The 18,914-nt window shown below is 37.6% G+C and overlaps 1 long non-coding RNA gene across 3 annotated transcripts in view; it reads left to right on the top strand.

Moving 5' to 3' along the window:
• LOC308066674 overlaps positions 1 to 18,914 on the top strand; it is a 106,887-nt gene that overhangs the window by 69,722 nt on the left and 18,251 nt on the right. Inside the window, exon 1 of one of the 3 annotated variants that reach the window (XR_013929251.1) lies at positions 1,405 to 12,006. The exons of the other annotated variants lie outside the window; for them this stretch is intronic. This is a non-coding gene — a long non-coding RNA (uncharacterized lncRNA). Of the gene's footprint in view, positions 1 to 1,404; positions 12,007 to 18,914 lie in introns of those variants that run through there. 3 annotated transcript variants of the gene reach the window in all.

The following is an 18,914-nucleotide window of genomic DNA, read 5'->3' as shown; positions in this document are numbered from 1 at the left end:
TTAAATGCATTAATGTTTGTGAAGCACTTACATATTAGTCATGAACATTACAGAAAAGTCAATGAGGAAATGAATAGCTGCGAATTTAGAGCAGGGTTTGAATGTAATGCAGTAAATAAGGACTACGAGCACATACTGAACAATAAGAAAATCAAATATTAAAGAGCTGTTCATTAAATACACTGTCAATTCTGAACACTGAATGAGACAACACTTCTCTGTAAATAAAAGCACATGATCATGGCATTAAGAGCTGTATCATAATGCGTATATACCAGAGGACAAACTGAATTTTGCAGGCACTCTCTCAATTCTGTTTTTTCCTAATTGTCAATGCTTGCCTTTTAAAACTTTGATAAAATTCTTCAAATTGTGCACACAATAATTTCATTTTGATGAACACATATTAATACATATGCACATTCTCATAGATACACACAATCACAGAGCACATCCTACCCACTAAATAAGCATAACTAAAGCAAAACTCAAGGTCTTTCTTTTATATGTTTCTATTTCTGTTTTTTCCCCACTTTCTTCTTAACCCTTGCATCCAAGCAAGTTCGTAACTCTAAATGTTGATGTTATGTCTAATGATTTACTACCTGAGTATAAATCTCGAAGAGTGAATAATTAAGAATATTAATAGACAAAAGACCGGCTTTTTCTTGGAAGTAACCAAATACATTTCTCCAGACACATTTTCATCCCAATATTCTGAAAATGTAGCCTGGCAGTTTCCCATATTTCTCCCTGATGTATTTCATTCCTTGTTTTTACGACAGTTAGGCTTACATTTTTCAATGAAAGGGATTAGTTTTTTAAAGATGCTAATAACTTTTATTGCTGGACTCTGAAAGCACATTTGATGTAGGTAATAAAGCCGCTTTAAAAATACAGGTTTAACAATGCTGCAAGTTAGAGGTGATGGATATTGTAAAACGGTGTTGCCACAACACAAAATGGAATGTTAAGAGTGAATCACTTTTATATATGAAGGCAATGCTTATTTTGCATATGTGACAGATACAGAAATAACATGCAATTTTTCTTTAGAATAGATATGGGTACTCCATGCTCTACCCAGTATCTCAAGAAAGCAAATTACTTATGGCCAGTTTTAAGATGAGCAATGAAAATTACTTCACTGCTCTTCCCTGATACGTTTGAAAAGGGCAGCTTTTCAGGATGTCTTTTGGCATGTTCACTTCAGGTCTTCTCAGAACTTAGAAAGCACAACTTTGTTACAAATCATAGACTGAGGCACCTAAGTTTTGACAAATGGGGGTTATCCATTGAATGCAGCTCTGAACAAATGCACAGAAATCTGTGGATAATATATATAAATAATAAATTGATCTCACACAGACATAGCATCCCTTTGTTACTGTTCTAACCCAGCACTGAACATAAGTTTACTTAGCAAACAGCTCATTTCACTAGAAATGTGAATCCTCTCACGAAGTTGTGCAGCCAATTTACAGAAGAAACAGCTCCTGGAACCAGGTAAATCCAGGAGAGGCAGATTCAGGGGTAAACATTTCAGTGTTGGTTTAATTTTGAGACTGATACAGTGGAAGTGATGTAAAATAAATGTCAAGGTGTGATGAGTTCATCAGAAAGAATATAGAGTGCTGATTATGTAAACAACATACCTTTCTTCTCTCCTGTACGGAAAAATTAATTCCACAGAATTAATTTTGTACAAATGCTTCTCTCTGTTACTGATTTTTCCTGACATTTATAGCCAAGGGATGTGTTGCTGAAATTTAATTTTCTGCTACACGTGACCAACTTTATGTTTTGGCATGGAGGATTGCCCTTGCACTCAGATGAATAGTATTTGGATTTGTTTCTTGTTCAGGGCCCACTCTACAAAGAATTTGTACATGAACCTCAGCTAAGGAAAGCTAATAAGAAGTGGTGCAGTTTTAGAAAAGTACTAATAACAGCTAAATAGAAGTGCTGTTTTAGAGAAGATATAGTGAACGACTTAACTCTAGGAAGCATAGATTTAAATGAAGTATTCTTTTTTCTTTTCCAGAATTGATATTCAGGGCACAAGTGTAAAAAAAAGAAGAGCTTAGATGCTCAGATGTTGGACAATAACTCATTTGGAAGGGCAAGAAATAATTTAGAGGTGGATGTGAATTGCAAGGAAGAGTAATGGTTTTACTGTATGTACCATAGCTCTGTACCTGAAGAAATAACAGGACGTGATCAATGATAACTTATGTAGAGGAAGGGTGTGAGATGATGAAGAACCAGCAGAGATGTCCCTGAGAGAATAATGATATCTTACCCCATGGTCCACATCACCCTGCCCAGCAGGTGTGTTTGGATTGATGAGAGCTCTGTCTTAGGCAGTCAGTAGTAATTTAGTATGGTAGGCCACGCGCAAACGACTTTCGTTACTGCCGACAGCTTCATTACAGCAGGCCTATCCTTCACTTACTGCAGACCTTCTTCCATCAAGCTGAAGATGAATGAGGGAATGACCCAGACTCTATATGTTTGCAGTATTATCCTCTCCATTATTGCTCCCTGGCCTGTTTTTATTTGTAAATTCTACAGTTGTACCTTTAATTGTATAGCAAAGATCCAGAAACATCTTTAATACTTTCATCTCTTTGTACTTAGATACTCACTGCATGTGCTTCAAAAGATAAACTACCAGAAATGGAAAGAGAGGCTGCAACATAGCGTGAACGTGCAGACTCTTCTGACATAAGAAATAATTTCCAGAGCATGCTGTGTCACCATGGAGTCATTTTCTTACTGGGATGGTATGAACCATCTTTCTTTAAAAGTTTCCAACCACTTTTCCAATACCTTTTGAATAGAATTAACAGGGTTTTTTTTTAAACAATACATATATCCAGACATTAGTCATCCTCTTTAATCCTCTGTGTGGGTGCTGTATGCCATTGGATGGAGCAAAGATGTAGTCAGCTCTGGGAATTCCTCTTTCTCAGAGCAAGTGACTCAAAGAAAAAGGGAATTCATATCTTCTGTGAAAGAAAAAATAGCACAAAGGAAGCAAAGACATTGCTCAGATGCTATGTGTATTCAAGGACTACAGGAACAGAGAATGATGAATAAGGAATACACAAGTCAAGGCTACACAGAACTAAATGCAAGAAATCAGAGGACATGAAAGTTTAAAGGATCTTACACTGGACCTTCTCGTTAAAGTCTTCAAATGCATGAGGGCAGATGTATTTGCTCCTGCTGGTGAAAGAGGTTTGACTAATGCTACAGTCCTGACTGAATGGTTTATATGCTTCTATAAGCTCTGTAAAATCAGTTTATGACAGCATTTGCCTCTGGTTGTGATCATCCCACTCAGAAGACCTGTCAATGTCAAGGCAACAACTAAGATTCTTCCTGGGGTAAGTTCTAAGTAATTTCTTAAATTATTCATTCAGCTACATAAAAAAGGCCAAGATCCAGTACACAAAATCACTAGACCCCATAATAATAATAATAATAATAATAATCATCATCATCATCATCATCATCATCATCATCATCGGAATATTGTATATAAAGCTCTATGTAAATGTTATATCTTAGATTTGGAAGGTGTTTGAATTTCTTATACTAAGGCTGCATACCAGATGAAAATGTAAATTTCTTATTGATTACAGTCTCTGACTGTTTTGCTCTAGCTAAACTTTTAAAACTGTTTCTACTAGAGACTTGGCATTGTATCATGCAAGTTCAGTACTTCTGTGTATGGATAATATGTGCATTTGTCACACACCTAACTACAAGTTCATTCTTACAAGGGGAATCTGTGTATGTGTGTGTGTGTCTGTCAAATCGTGAGATAGGATCTCCCTGCCTACTCAGCTATCTGACCAAATATGTGCTGGTTGTGCTATGAAGAGGTGCTGTCAGTCTGGCACAGGCAGGATGAATGTGTAGCCTATGTAGAATTGGTAACTGTGGACTATGACCATACTTTAATAGCAACCCAGGAAATACAGAATAAAAAGAAAGCCTTTCTACTCTGTCCCAAAGATCTGCAATATGACTATTAGGTCAAAGGTCAAAGGCCAAAGTCTGGATGCATGTAAATGGAGTCAAATACAAAGAAACCACTGGCACAATAGCTTGGTATAAAGTGATCACACATTAATAGCCTATCAATTATCAACAATTATAAACATATTGGCAAACCATAGCTTTGAGGAAATACTTGTATGAAGATAATTAAGTAGTTTTACAAATGTTCTTCCAAGGTCTTGAGTCTGCGGTCTGTTTCACATCTCTTAGGAAACAGCATATAAACACTCTGTAAGAGGATCTAGCAAAAAACCCAAAGGACTTTATTTCCTAATTTATTTATTCTAAATCCTACATGTTTTATTAAAACAAAACCTACATAAGTATATTATGCATGATGACTTCTCTGCCAGGTGCAGAAGTGGCAAATTTCATGAACCAGCTGGACAATTTCCTAGAGAATGCTGGTGTGGAGCTGTTGATCAATGCTCACGTGGGTAACAGCAGCACTGGGAGAACAGTGGGGTTATGTGGAAAAACTGCAGTTATGAATGAGACATTTAGTGTAACATTCATGTCAGGTACTTTGTGGGAAAGTGAAATAGTGGCACACTAGAAAATCAAGAAGCAAATTTGACCCTGGTGCTTTATGCTGAGGAAAGCATAGGGACAAAAAGTATGTATGACTGGTGTATGTTGTTTATATAAATTAACATTAAAAAATAAAATCTCTAAATTTTCTTCACAGAAACTCTTCACATTAAGATTTCCTGTTTAAATGGGGAGAATATTAGGTGATGTCTTGACTACATGATCAGGAGGGGAATGATGACTGCACGATACTTTGAGTGATAAAAGAGCCTGCAAGGGCTGAAAACAGCTGTAGTGAGACCTCTGCTTTCCCCATGAATGTTAGCTAAGTGTCAAGGTAAGACACTAGGCAAATATCCTTAGAAAACACTAGTGAGTGTCCCTTGAAGCAACTATCTTCAAAAGAAAGAACAGTAATAACATGTATTCAAATTCAGCAACCTTAAGGAAGTGAAAAAAACCCAACCCACTACAGTAAAATTTAACTTCAAAATGGGAACTATGTGGTAACCAGGAAACTATTTTAAAGTATGAAGGGGAGCAATCAAATGGGTAAAATGCCTTCGAAAGCACTTGATACCATATTGCAGCCTCAAAGTAAATGTTTATCCCTATCAAAAAATAGTCTAAATGACCAAAAAGGAGGAGTATGGTTAAACAACAGAGGGAAAGAGGCAATTGTAGTAAAACTAGATCCTTCAAAAAACAGAAGTTGTATCCAAAGGTGCAGAACAGAAAATGCAAAAAAATCCGATATGTGAAATGTAGAAACATAATAAGGTATTTCAAAACTGATTCTGAGAAGCAAGCTGCTAAGGCGTGGAAATTGTTAATAACATCTCTCTGAAACACATGAAAACCAAGAATCCTTCCCAAGTCTGTAGGGCTGACAGATGGATGAGGTATGGAAGAAGCACTGGAGGATTCTGTGGCTGTAGCAGAAAGACTAAAAAGAACTGCTTACATTAGTGTAAACCACATGGGAGCTTAGAGAGGTCACTGCACTGAAGCCTTTACTTATAAGGGATGAGTCTGAAGAACTGTCTCAAAGTGAAGTGTCAGCAGAAGAGGTTTTAGAACAGATCAATAAAATGTATAATAACAAACACTGTAAGAAACAGATGGTATTAACCCAAGAATTCTCACAGTTGCCGCTGAACTACTAATGCTCTGGGTGAACTACAGAATAAATTAGTTTTTATACCAGAGAAAGAGCAGGTGGCAAGCCTAATGCCCATTTTTAAAAGGATCCCGTGGGGTACATGCGGGTAGGGAAGAAGCAGGCTGTAAAATCTACAAACAAATAAGTCTGATTTTCTTGTCAAGCAAATTGACTGAATCTGTGATAAAGAATAGTAATAATAGACATGGATAAATGTGACATTCTCAGGAAAAGTCAGTAAAGCTTTTCTTTAAAAAAAAACTTCCTAGCAAGTTGCAGTGCTATTAATTTTTGCAATTTGTTTACAAGCCTTCAGCTGGTTTTCAGTCCATGCAACAAAGGCTTACATCCAAGCTTCTCTGAATTAATTTTTGTGAGGTATCAAATCAATATAGTGTTTACTGTTTAACTTACTCATTGAAGAATATTTTACATTAATATAGCTCTTCTCAAGCTGAATGGTTCTGAAGCGCTTCGCAAACTATGTTAATACAACTGCAGCACTAAACCGCTGCACTAGCAGACAGTGTACAGAGAGGAGAAAATTACAGCCAAGGACAACAAGGCAAACAATTTATGTTACAAGAAACTATTTCAAAACCTTTACTGTACACTGACTGCAGAGAAATTCTAGAATAGTCTGTTATTGATAAGAGTGCTGGCAAAGCAAAAGAGAAACTGAAATACCACAGGACAGTTGGGAATCATGTGCCTCTCCTGGACTCCCCTACTCCCATGGTATCAGCTGTTCTGCTCTCTTTTCTTTTGTACTTTTGGATGTGACAAGGGCTATGTAGCTTTGAAACTATCCTGGAGCCACATCATCCCCAAATGTGCTTCTCAGTTTTGTGGAAGTTGGATTTGCTTCAGAATCTCTGCCTCACTGCAAAGCTTTGGGGAATGGTTTAGCTTTCTTTTAAAAGAGGGCCGGTACTTCTGCCAAATAGGAAGCTGTGGATCTGGGAGGCATGAGATGTGCCTGTCATCAGGTTCAGTGCCTCATCACAAATGAAAGTGTGTGACAGTGAGATCTGGGATTTCTCTAATGTACCACTGACTTCAGGACCCTTTCTATACTGCCATAACTTCTTCAGGTACTGTAGGCAAATCTCTGATGTTTGATTTTCTGTCTCCCATAACCTGGGACTGCCAGCAGCTGTCTTCTACTCTGCATCTTCCCCTCAAAGGGTCTTGGACCAAACTGCAGTGTTTATCTCCTTTTTGAGGCATTCATAGCCAGGCAGCTGGAAGGAATGAAGGAGCTGGAGATACAGACCAGTGTACAGTGGGGAGTGAGGACTGGGGAAGGGTGGACTGGATCTTGTCTCTGCTGAATTGTCTCTGCTGAGATAAGAGCAACAGAGTGGAACTCACCATTTCAGTCCCTCCTGGTCAAGCAAAGACCAAGGTGCTCAGGGTCACACTCAATGGAGTCTTCATTGTCACAGCCTAGGCTCCAGGGTTACGTGGAGAATGGAGACCCAAGAGCCTATTCATCATGAAAGGTAACTGCTAATTGCTGAATTGTACACCCATGTCTCTCCATTGTAAATAGCCACCGTGGTGGTGGGTGTATTTGAGAAGCATTGCAGTGAAGGCATTTTCAGAATTTGAGTTCTTTCTTCAGACTTTGCTTTCCTCCTGTTACTAAGGCTGCAGTGGCTTACTTAAATTTTACATGCCAGTTTTCTTCTCTGTGTCATTTGCTACCTACTGGGAAAATTCTTTCTCTCGCTTTGACACTGGATTTGCACAACTGACCAGTGGAGAAGGAGCGCTACTGACCCTCCTCTCTTCCCCAATTACTTCCAGAGTCATTGCAAAATTTCTTGTGATTTCAAAGAAGCCAAAAATCTCAGTCCGATTTTATCTCATGAGAAAGAGAAATTTCCTTGGGTCTTGAAGCTAAGGATGGCTACACATGACCATTTTTTCCAAAGGTTTAAGACAGATGTGAAAGCTAGGTTATGAACATGTGATGCCATCCAAAGTAATTTTCTGCTTCATGGGTTGCTTGTTGGAATTTGCCTGGCAGGAAGAAGCAAGCTGAGCTTTTTAAGATTTATTTTTTTTAATATATATAATTAGAATAGGTTTTTATTAAGACCAAGTTTGAAACAGTTTCCCAACAATAAACCTGACAGCACATGACCTCCTGAGAATTGCAATGCAAGCAGAAGGAAGATGTGAAGTGTAAGTAGGAATGCCCCATTTTTTTGGCCCCCAGCAAACCTCACTACTAACCTTTGCTGCCCGTAAACCGCCCTCCCCCCCCCCCCCCCCCCCCCCCCCCCAGCTCAGGAGACTTACTTTGACAATAGGAAAAAAGAAAAATAACTGTAATGATTCAGAATGGATAGTTATCATTACCTCTTAAGAAAATAAAGATGTAGCACATAAGTTAGAAAAAGCTGCTTTTCCAAGCTAGATTCTTTTTGCTATTGCCAGAATTTGACAGTGGTAATAAATTCCATGAGGCACAGATCATCCTTTTATTCTGTGCTTACAATGTCCAGCACAATGAGGTCCTGATCCACATCAGAAAGTCCTTGATCCTACCAAACTATAAATAAAATAATTATATACCATTGCCTTTCCTTCTCCAGTTTCTTTCTTTCTTCCAGCTTTCAAGCATAATGAACACGCTGTTCTGAATTCATTCACAAAGTGATGCTGTGAGAGCTACTGAAAGAAAATGCTTTTTTTAAACTGATTTTTTTATTGGAATTTGGTTTGAGATTTCAGTGTTTGTTGTTACTTTTTAATGAAAATGCATTCCTCCTACCTTTTCTTTCTCTTTCTAAGAATATGAAGCAGTGGGAGGAGACGTGGGATGGGTAGAGAGAGACTGAAAAAAAGAGAAAGGACTCAGCAGAGCACCTCCTGAGATCAGAAGTGGAAATCCAGTCATGGGCATGCTACCTTCAAGATATTCTTTGCCTGAGTAACAATAATACTGTACTGGCCTGTCTATCTTGCACAGGCATGGTGACTTGTATCCCAACAGCAGCTGCAAGAACACAGGTTGAGACCTCCTCTGTTCTAGTCACAAATTAGCATCTTGATTCATGTGGGCATTGTGACCAGACCTAGACAACATCGAGCATAGTTGCCTCTGTGCACACAAATGGCTGTTGCTTGTAAATGACCTCTCTTTAAATTAACCTATTCACGTATTTGTTCCATGATGTATTTTAAATATATATAGTTCTCAGCAGCTACTGTCTAATCTACAGGATTTGGGACACTCTTCAGATTTCTTAACCTTCCAGATTTCCAGATCTATGTGTGTGTTCTGGACATGTTCAGACTCCATACAACACCTGGGGTGCACTTCATTCTTTTCTGTTGCCTTCTTACCCTGAGAAGGAAACTCAGTCATAGAGGTCTCTTTGTTCCACTCATTGAACTGGATGATAAAACCTTTGTGTAAATATGTCTACATAGGTACATGGATGCTTCTGTTTTCCTTATTATACAGGAAGCTTGTAACTAGAGCATAAAACACAGGTAATGTTTAGACTGAATGTGAAACAATTCCACATAAAATTAAAAGCAAATCACTTTTTCCTGCAGTTCAGCTTAAAAAGAAATAAACTTAATTGAATATGGACAGCTCTATTTTGCAAAAATATTACAGCCAAAGGTAATTTGTTTTTGGAAAATATTTTACTACACCATTTCAATTTCAATGAGATTACTTACTAGAAAATTAAATACATTTTCTGTTAAATGTAGTAACGAATTCCATTGTCTGTATTGCTCAGGCTGAACTACAATATAATTGTGTCTAATACAATTAAACACAGTCTCTATTAAAAGTAATAATGCAGTCTATTGTCTACATTACTCAGGCAGAACTACAATACAATTAAGGTCTTGTATCTAAGTCACTCAGAAAACACATGTGCCTTACTACATCCTCATTCTGAGCATTACTTCTTCACAGCTCTCCAGGCTAGTAAGTCTTATTTGTCCTCATTCTAGTAAGTCCCTGTTGTTACCAGCTGGTCACAGACATGCACAAAATAAATTTAGTGCTTTTATCCAGGTTATTAGTGGACTCAAATCAGCAAACTTTTTAAAGCTGCCATCCAAAGCATTTCTCTGATTTTTTTACCATATCTTATGCCATTTAGCTAGGGCTATTAATGCTTAAATATCTTTTACAGTGTTCCAACTATCCTTCAAAGCTCCAGGGGTCCCTCAGTGAAAACTACTATATACTCTGGTTTAAAAAATATTTCTATTTTATAATTATAATCATTTAAGTAATTTCTAATGTCTGATAACAGAATCTGGGTGCTATATTGACTATAATAAGTAACTTATGCTTCTTGAGAAAGCACTGCATGTTAAAAATTTTGGTAGAGCAACTGGTTTTACAATGCAAAACCAGAACCTTGAGGAAGAATGGGAATGGAAACAAAAAATGTTGAAAAGAAACAAATGTGATTTTGGTAACAGGTTGTGTCTAACTGAGCAAATATTCAGTATGCCTTATTGACAGAACAACTTTAATATTAAAGCCTTATTTCTCCTCAAAAGATCAGCAGAAAGGTTGGGAAAATGAAGAATCTACAAAAGTGATGATGGTGGAGGCAGAATAAAGAGATGTGACAAGTAGTGTAAATACAAGTGAGAAAAACTAAAATTTCTTGATATGGCTCAGAAAAAATTTCTGAGAGCATCAGATCAGTTCTGGTGACCCGCTTGGCATAATTTTTCTAGAAGCAGAATTAATCATTGTACAAAAGGGCAGATCTGCTAACACTATTATCTTATTTTACTTTAAGCCATTATCTAAATTGTAATTTTTTGTTGTTCTTGTTGCTAAAAGTGAATTTTTGTCATATGTCCATCCAATGACACAAGGAAAAAACTCCTGTTCCCTTTCATCCTCTCTACTTTATTCCTAATATTCTGTTACCTTCAGTACCTTCAGAGGATCACAGTGGTATGGAACCAATGCACAACTACATTGCCTTGTAGTGCATTGTGTTAGCTTCCAGTACAACTTTGACTAACTGTGGAAACTTAAACTTTTTAACATTTTGAGTAACATTTTATCAATAAATAAGATTGTTGTTAGTATCTCTGAGGCCTGGGTGGTGAAAAGAAAAAAGGCCTATACTGAATGCAGAACTTTTGCTTCCAGGTATTTACTGCCTTGGTTTTTATTCCACTTCATGACCGTGCTTTTCACTCATGTCCTCTTCCTGATATCTACCTTTAGAGAAGCAGCTTTTTTGGGGTGTGGGTGAGGGTTTATGAGGTAAGAGTATAGAAACCTGCAAGAAAAAGAAATAAATGCTTCTGGATATACAGGAATTATGGCTAGTTCAATTTGGAAATTACATAAAACCTGATGCAAAGATGTATTAACTCAGTTGTAGAAATATTTATTTGGGTAACTCAGAAAAATGCTCATCAAAAGTTTAATGTTTTAACAATGTCTGTGATACAAGGGGCTTCTACTGTAGGTACCTCTCTGCCACTAAGTCCATTTTAGCATTTCAATTTCAATTTGACACTTAGATTTCATCCCATTGGAGATAATTACAGTTATTTTCATTACTATAATGCCTGGAGGTTTCAATCAAAATTAGAAAGCTTTTGCCAGGTAGTATAAAAACATATTATAAGGTATACATTTCCAACCCTGAGAAGTTTACAATTTAAATAGACAGGATGTACAATGGGAGACTTATTTGCATCCGCAGGCATCCAAATATCAGATCTTAAATACCAGACTAAGTGGCTTGACCCATTGGAAGTGGGAATTGAAAATACTTTTCCTGAGTTCCTGACAACTCTTTAAAAGAAAAAAAAAGTCTCCTGCAATAGCTACAGTGTAAAGAATTATTTGCAGTTTTCTAAAACTAAGTTCTGACTTGCAGCTGTTGCTTGTCTTGTGTTTCAGAACTGGCTTTGTCCCAGCTCATCCTGCTGCATCCACTCTCAGGACTCACAGATGGTCCTGTGTTATTCACTTTGATAATAAACCTCATGCCAGACCTGTAACTTTCACCACTATACTAATACTCCCCATATATTTTAACCCTCCCAAAGTATTATTAACCTTACCTAAAAATCCTCAGTTTCTCTTTTTCTAGGGCTCCAAAGGATCTAAGGACGATATTAGCATGGTGCAAATAATTCTCAGCATGAATCAACAATGTAATGTACACCTAAACCTTAATTTCAGTCATCAGTATCAAGGCAAAACCAGCTATCCAAAGGTAAGACATTCAGTACCTTTTGCAGTTCAGTGTTAGCAACTCCCTGCACTAAACAGTTCTACAGGAATGTGAGGACTGAAAAAGGCATAACAGGAAAAAGATACTTAAAACCATACAACATTTCCGATTGGCTAAATGACTCAAAGTGGTAATTTCATATCCAATAGGAAAAAAGAAAAAAGAATAAAAAATTCAAAGCTTTTTGCACTGGACCTTAATGTGTCCTTCTGTGCATCATAAAAGCAGAATGATTTTATTACTGATTACTCACAAGGAGACTGAAACTAAAGCACTGAACAATTTCTACTTCTAATCACAGGACTTTCATGCTTGAACTTCACAGTGTGGCATGTATGTTTCTGTGGGTTTCTTTGTTGTTGTTTTTTGTGGTTTTTTTAAATTTGATTCAGTCTTTTGTCTTTGAAAGGAGCAAAAACAACAGCTGATTTGCTTGCAGAATGTTTTGTATTTTTGGGGTGTCTACAGACATTGCCAGGAGAAATTAATTTGATGACCCTGAGACTGTAGCTGCAAGTCAAGCTCGCCAAAACCTGAAGTAAATCTGATAATCTTTGAAAGGACCAAGTTATAAAAATCAGGGTTATAAATAAAAAAGAGCCCCCTGAACATTATCTCTTATAGGCAATTCAGCCTAAATCATACAGCAGTCTTTGCAACAACATGGAAGGAATGATTGTGGTGAGGCAAAAGGGAGAAGCTTTGCCTTCTCTTTATAGTAGGTATTTATCTAGCCTTGTTACTACATCATCTCAGCCCACAAAAGTTGAAATATATTTATTCACCCAGTGCTACCGAAAATAGAAGCTTGAGTTATCAGGAAGTTCTGTGAATTGCAAGTAGTCACAGTGACAATGCAGGTGCTTGAAGACCTAAGCTAGTGCAGTTACTTTTGAATAATTCGTTCTTTCTCATGAATAATTACAATTAGATCATGCTATTTTCTCTCTCATGAGGAAGAGAAGCACATTAAAGCAATGGTACTGTGGCTAAGATTACAGGCTTCCCTGTTTTCTCAGTAACTTTTCTATAACCAGGAAGACACAGCCTGGATGCTGAGGTCCAGTAAGGATGATTTATTTGAATTTTGACACTCACATCTCAAGAGGTAGCTGTAACAAAGGATGACAATTAAGCAAACCTATGTGAGCTTGGCTTCCTAGTATCAGTTATCCAGACACTCCAAAATCGAACTTCTATCTAGCCATCTATTCCCATGATCCCCTCTCAAACTGTAATAGTAGTAAAATAGTTTCTTTTTTGACATACCGTAGTCACACAAATATTTTACTGGAATATTCTACTCTGAGACTGAAATTCTTCATGTATGTGCATCAGCCTAGGACTGTTCACAAGAGTGTTTTAGGAAATGGTTCCTTGTATGCAGACCAAACTGGTAGATGAGAGAGGATGAGTGTAAGTGACTAAGAATACCTGAAATTTGTTTTCATTACTTTATATTTGTTATTTATTATTAATTCACTATTATAAAAGTTGCAGCCACTCACTCAGAAACAGGTAATATTCCAGGTGATTTAGATGGTAAAATCCACTGCGAATACTGGGCAGTGAATTTTTGTAAGGCATACCTCTTGGACTGTACTTTGTTTTATGGACCCTTTGCTGAATAGTCACTATTAGAGACATTCACAAATATGTGCTTGCTTTGAAATAGCCATGAACAAAGCTCAGGAAGAATACATTGAATTATTTGCTATGAACACATTCCCAAATCAGATTTGCTGGGGAAACATGCTGCAGTTTTAGAATGTGCTTTTTAGCGAGAACCTAGTGAAGCAACATCCCCTTACACAGATTCAACTGCCTGCTCCAGCAGTGTGAGGGCCAGACTCACCATCTGCTTTCCCTTAAAGAGAAATATTTCTGCCTGGGCAGAAGAGTAAGTTAGGTTGATGTTTTTTTGTTTGTGGGTTTTGGTTTTTTGTGGGTTTTTGTGTGTGTGTGTGTGTGGTGTTGGTTTTTTTTGTTTGTTTGTTTTTGTTTTTTGTTTTTTTTTTTTTTTTTTTTTTTTTTTCAGTTACCACATTACAAAGTATTTAAATTTAGGATCTTTCTGTGATATTTTGTCCCAACTTATAAGGTCCATATGGTTCTTCAGGACTTCCCCTAGTTAAAATACAGCTGTTGGAAAAACAGTTCTTTCTCTAAATAGGCAGAAAGAAATGTGGAGTCTTAATGAAACAGGACTAGTGACTGATGGAAAGCAAACACTGAATTAGATTCTGGGCCCAGATTCTGTGCTATAACCTCCTTTCAACTTGGTTCAGATGTAAGGTGTAGCAGGAATGAAGCAGAGAAGGTGTAAATCTTTTGCCGCCCCCTATTTGGATCAGATAGATACCAGTCCTAAGGCAGAATATTTGTATAACTACAGGGTTCCACATGAAGCTTTATTTGTTTTTCCTCAGAGGGCTTAGAGCTGCTGAGACTAATCCAAATGCAGACTATTCCTAAGAGTTAGCTTAGCTTTTGGGGAGTATTTGGGCTGCTGTAGTTCAGGCCCCATTGCTCATAGTTCAACTAGTAACCAGAGTGAGGAATTTCTGGCAAGTCTATTGTATCAGCTTTTAACTGCTAGAAAAAGAAAAAAAGTTTAAATTTGGTCTTGGGGCAGACATCACTTTGAGTTCTGGCTTACCTATCTCTTTCCTAATATGTATATACTGGTAAAGATTTTTCAAGTGTGGGAAAGTGGCAGACAGAGAAACAGCTGGTACAGAATATTAAATAGGTTTAGAAAGAAATGGAATAAACTCATGGAAGAAAAATCCATCAAGGACCATTGAAAACAAAGATGCCATCCCTAACTCAGAAAGTTTTTGAGCTGCAAAGCCCTGGATACTGCTACCGTATCTCTGTTATACATTACATTACACTTGCCCTGGCCTTATATTATGCCCTAGGCATCTATCTAGGGCACTGTTGAACATAAGATACTGGGCTGGCTGGACTTTTGTTCTGACTCATTATGGACATTGTTATTTTTGCGTGACAAAATCTCAAATTTCAATGACATTGCTCTAGACATCATTTCCATGGAAACCAATTCTACTGCAATTTACTGACTACACTTTTAAAATACATTAGAGATGATGCATTTGCATCAAATCTCATGGAAATTGACCAACACCTTTTGTATGTTTTTTACACTTCTGTGTAATGATCCAGGAATGAGGAGCTGTCAAGCTTGACTAGTGACTGGCATAACATGCAGAAACGTTATACAAGCCTCATACTGATGAAGTTCTGATTCTGCATAGGACCACCTTCAGAGAAAACAGTGTTTTTTATAGTGCAAGACACAAGAGATGAAGGTTCAGGGGTTGTTCAGCCCAGAGGCTGTTTCTTCTCCTCAGGAGCAGTGTGGAACAGGCAGAGCTTGACAGGTTCTCAAGAAATAGCTGCTGTTACAACCACAGCAGCTAGTAGAATGCTGTGACTGTGGTTTTGTGCTGCGAATCTCAATACTTGGAAGAAGTTCACATCTAACTGTATAACCTGCCTCCACAGTCCCTTTGGTCCCACTGCTTCTAATGGGATTACAGCAGGGATCGATTTGTTCCATAGAGTTTATGTTAAAGGTGCCACTAACTCAAATATTTATTTCAGACATTCCTTCAAAAGCTTCTGTGCCTACTGACACCTGCCTCAGTGCTCAGGGTCAGTGCCTTTGTGCCTTGTAAGTCCTGAAGGAGACACTTCAAGGTACTGACCTTTTTCCAGTGAAATTGCTGTTGTGTACATACATCCTCCTATGCACGTGAAAAACCAGGCATCACCTCTTTTCTCCCTAGCTGATTAATGGTGAGGATACATTATCAGAGCTAATAGGAGTCAAATGAAGAAAACTAGTCAAGTGAAACCCTGTAAATTGGTTCCTGTGCTTTCTCCATCTCTTCTAATACCTAATGCCAGGGATTTTCATTCTTGTCCAGCCAGGGCTAAAAGGGAAAGGATTAGAAAGTAAATAACTCCCACATCTGCAATAGGGGAGCAGTCAACTGTTTCATTGGCCCATTTATTAGCAGGACAGAAATGTAAATCTACATCACAGAAATGTTTTCTTCCTCCTGTACAACCTGTCATTCATCTTGGAAAAGTAGATTTGTATATTGGCTTTACAACTATACGTGTATGTTTGTGTGTCTCTGCGTCTTTGTTATTCTCTGGCCCAAGCTATGTGACCTTTACTGAGGTGAAATTATCAGTTTCCAAAGGGAATTTTGCTACTGGAAGGCAGACAAGATTTGACCTGTTCCTCTTGGATGTCCTATTTAAACCTTTCTTTTTTTTTTTAGTTTAAAACTTCTACCAGTACTCTCCCTGTTGTTGTGCCGGGGGCAAAAGGGTCCTGCTTCAGGTGGCAAGAATCCTGCTAGCATAGGCTTGGTGGTGATCTGAAGACCTAGTTTTAAGACCTACTGAGAAAACACTGGGAGGCAATGTTCTGTCTATCCTGGCTTTCCTTCAGCCATTGCCAATGACTACCAGTGGTGAGAAACCTTACAGGGCAAAGCTGGGTAGGTAAGAGCAGTTCCTGGCTCTACTGACACCCAGATAACAGGCCACTGCTGTCACCTGCTTTCCTTGTTGTTTTCCACTTATGTCTCATTCTCCATCTGCCACACAAATGATTTTGAAAATTCTGTAATTGCTATTAAATTTCCTCTGCAAAAGTGCCTCCAGTCTCCTGTAACAGAATAGATAATGATATTGATCTTTGCATCTGTACTTTTCCCAAAGATAATGGTGAGAAGTTGGGGAGATCCACTGTACCAGTGAGCGGTTTCCCCATTCCTAGTGGTCTGGTGCGTCTGTGACTCTGAGACTCTTCCTGCTCACTGGGCTGCTTCCCATAGCGTGTTATCATAACATTTTCTGTAAGATATACTGCAGAGACACCTATGGAATGCAGGATTGATCCTCTGGTCAAGAGAGAGAAATGCTCTGGGAGAGAAAGTGCAAATCCATTTCCTATACATAGAAAGATGAAATTCCTCTACATGCACATAGCTTATTATTCTTGCAGTTGCTCTGTTTCTCTCTTTGCTTCTGTCACCCTGATGATAGTTATCTCCCAACATCAGTAGTCAAAGTAATCTCTCTACCTTGACATAGAATTTGATTCAGTAAGCCTATCTGTATAATAGCTATTGTGACACAGCACACAGTGTCTCAGGCTTTTCTTACTGAATATTTCACTTTAAAGCCAGATAAACTGTTTTCTTTCTCTTCTTTTCTCTTTCTAGTTTAGAAACACTACATTAACAAAATAAATAATGTAAAAAGCCTGGACTGTCTTCTCTCCTTTCTCCCTTCTCTTCTTAGTAGTAAATATTTGAAAATAATGGAAAACCACTTTCCATGCATAAAATTGCCATACACATCTTTCCTTTTCCCTAGCTAAAGAATATTAAATTAAAAGTGTCAAGCTGCAGGACTTTGTAATAAAACATTGTCAACACAACTGGGTTTGTCTTCTTGTTTGACTAACATTCTTCTTGTTATTTTTCAGTTTGGACCCCTGGAAAACTGTAAAACTAGCTTCATTCTTTGTGTTCTTTTTTTAAAGCTTTACTTACTAACCTTCTAAACAAAAAAGCCAGTGGCCACATTCAAGCCATTAGCAGCATGCTCTTCAACTAGCAAAAAAAAATAGTGTGTGCCTCTGGATTAATAAACAATACGAAAGCACCAAATCACTAGATGTATCTAACTGTATATAACAAGCAAATATACCACCTACTGGACTGTAAAGCTGACTGAGTGTGAACAGCAACAAGCACAGTGGAACCTGACCCAGACTTTATCTCTTATTACTACAGCAAAAATAATATAGCAATAATAATATTATCAATGTACTCTCTTTCTCAACAGTTCTGAGTATCCCAGATACACACTTGCATGCAAATGCCTAAAAGCAGCACCATAATAACAACCTATTGTATGTTCCGCAGCATTCCTGACTGTCTCTACTGTGATTTTATCTATATATGTCTACCATTCGTAAATGAATATGGGAATGAATTGTTTTCATTTTATGAGCTGCTCACGAACTTCATTATCTTCTAAGAAGTAATCAAGGGATGTGACTATCACCTAAACTTTTTTTTTTTTCTTGCCTGTGGCCCACCACTGCCAGAATAACATGCATCAGAGAAAAAACAATGCCCAGTGATTACTGATGTTGTGAATATAGGTATTATAAAGAATGACTACTTCCTAAAGTTTTGTGAATACGAGAGGTTTTCCACATGAGATTTTGTGGCAATCACAAGGATGATTCAGTTTAACAAAGTGACTGTTTTTAGAAAACAAAAGACTGTCTCATTATAGCTTAGCTAGAATTGCTACATAGCTTCATCTGCAGAGCTAGGCTGGCAATACTGTCCATTTGCTGCTAACAACTACCCAGATGATCCATTAAATACAGAAAATTCCTGTAGCTGAAACAGTCAGTATTTCCACGCCAGTATAATCCTATTCTGCCCTGTTCTATCATTCTATACATCTCAGAATTAGTTTTTGTCTCCTCCAATGAAAACTATAAAACAAGAAAGTGACAAAGGGAAAAGAATTGCTGAAAATAAGTCTGAAAGCAACAATTGCAAAGCTATAAAGCCAACTGATCTCTCACAGGATGATAGCTTAACTTCTTTGAGTGAGTACCGGACACTCTTGACTGTTAAATACTAACTCATTCATTCTTCACAGGACTAAAATAATGTTTCATACCATACTTGCTAATTTCCATAGATATTAAAAAAGCTTCTGCTCCTTCATGATCTAGTTGCTTTTTCTACAATGAAACTGTAATACTAGTATGAAAAATTCTTGTAATGCTGATACGAACAATGTTGTCTTTCCAA

Source organism: Falco punctatus (assembly GCF_963210335.1).
Source record: "Falco punctatus genome assembly, chromosome: 7".
NCBI lineage: Eukaryota > Metazoa > Chordata > Aves > Falconiformes > Falconidae > Falco > Falco punctatus.
This window is presented reverse-complemented; position numbering and strand designations above follow the sequence as displayed.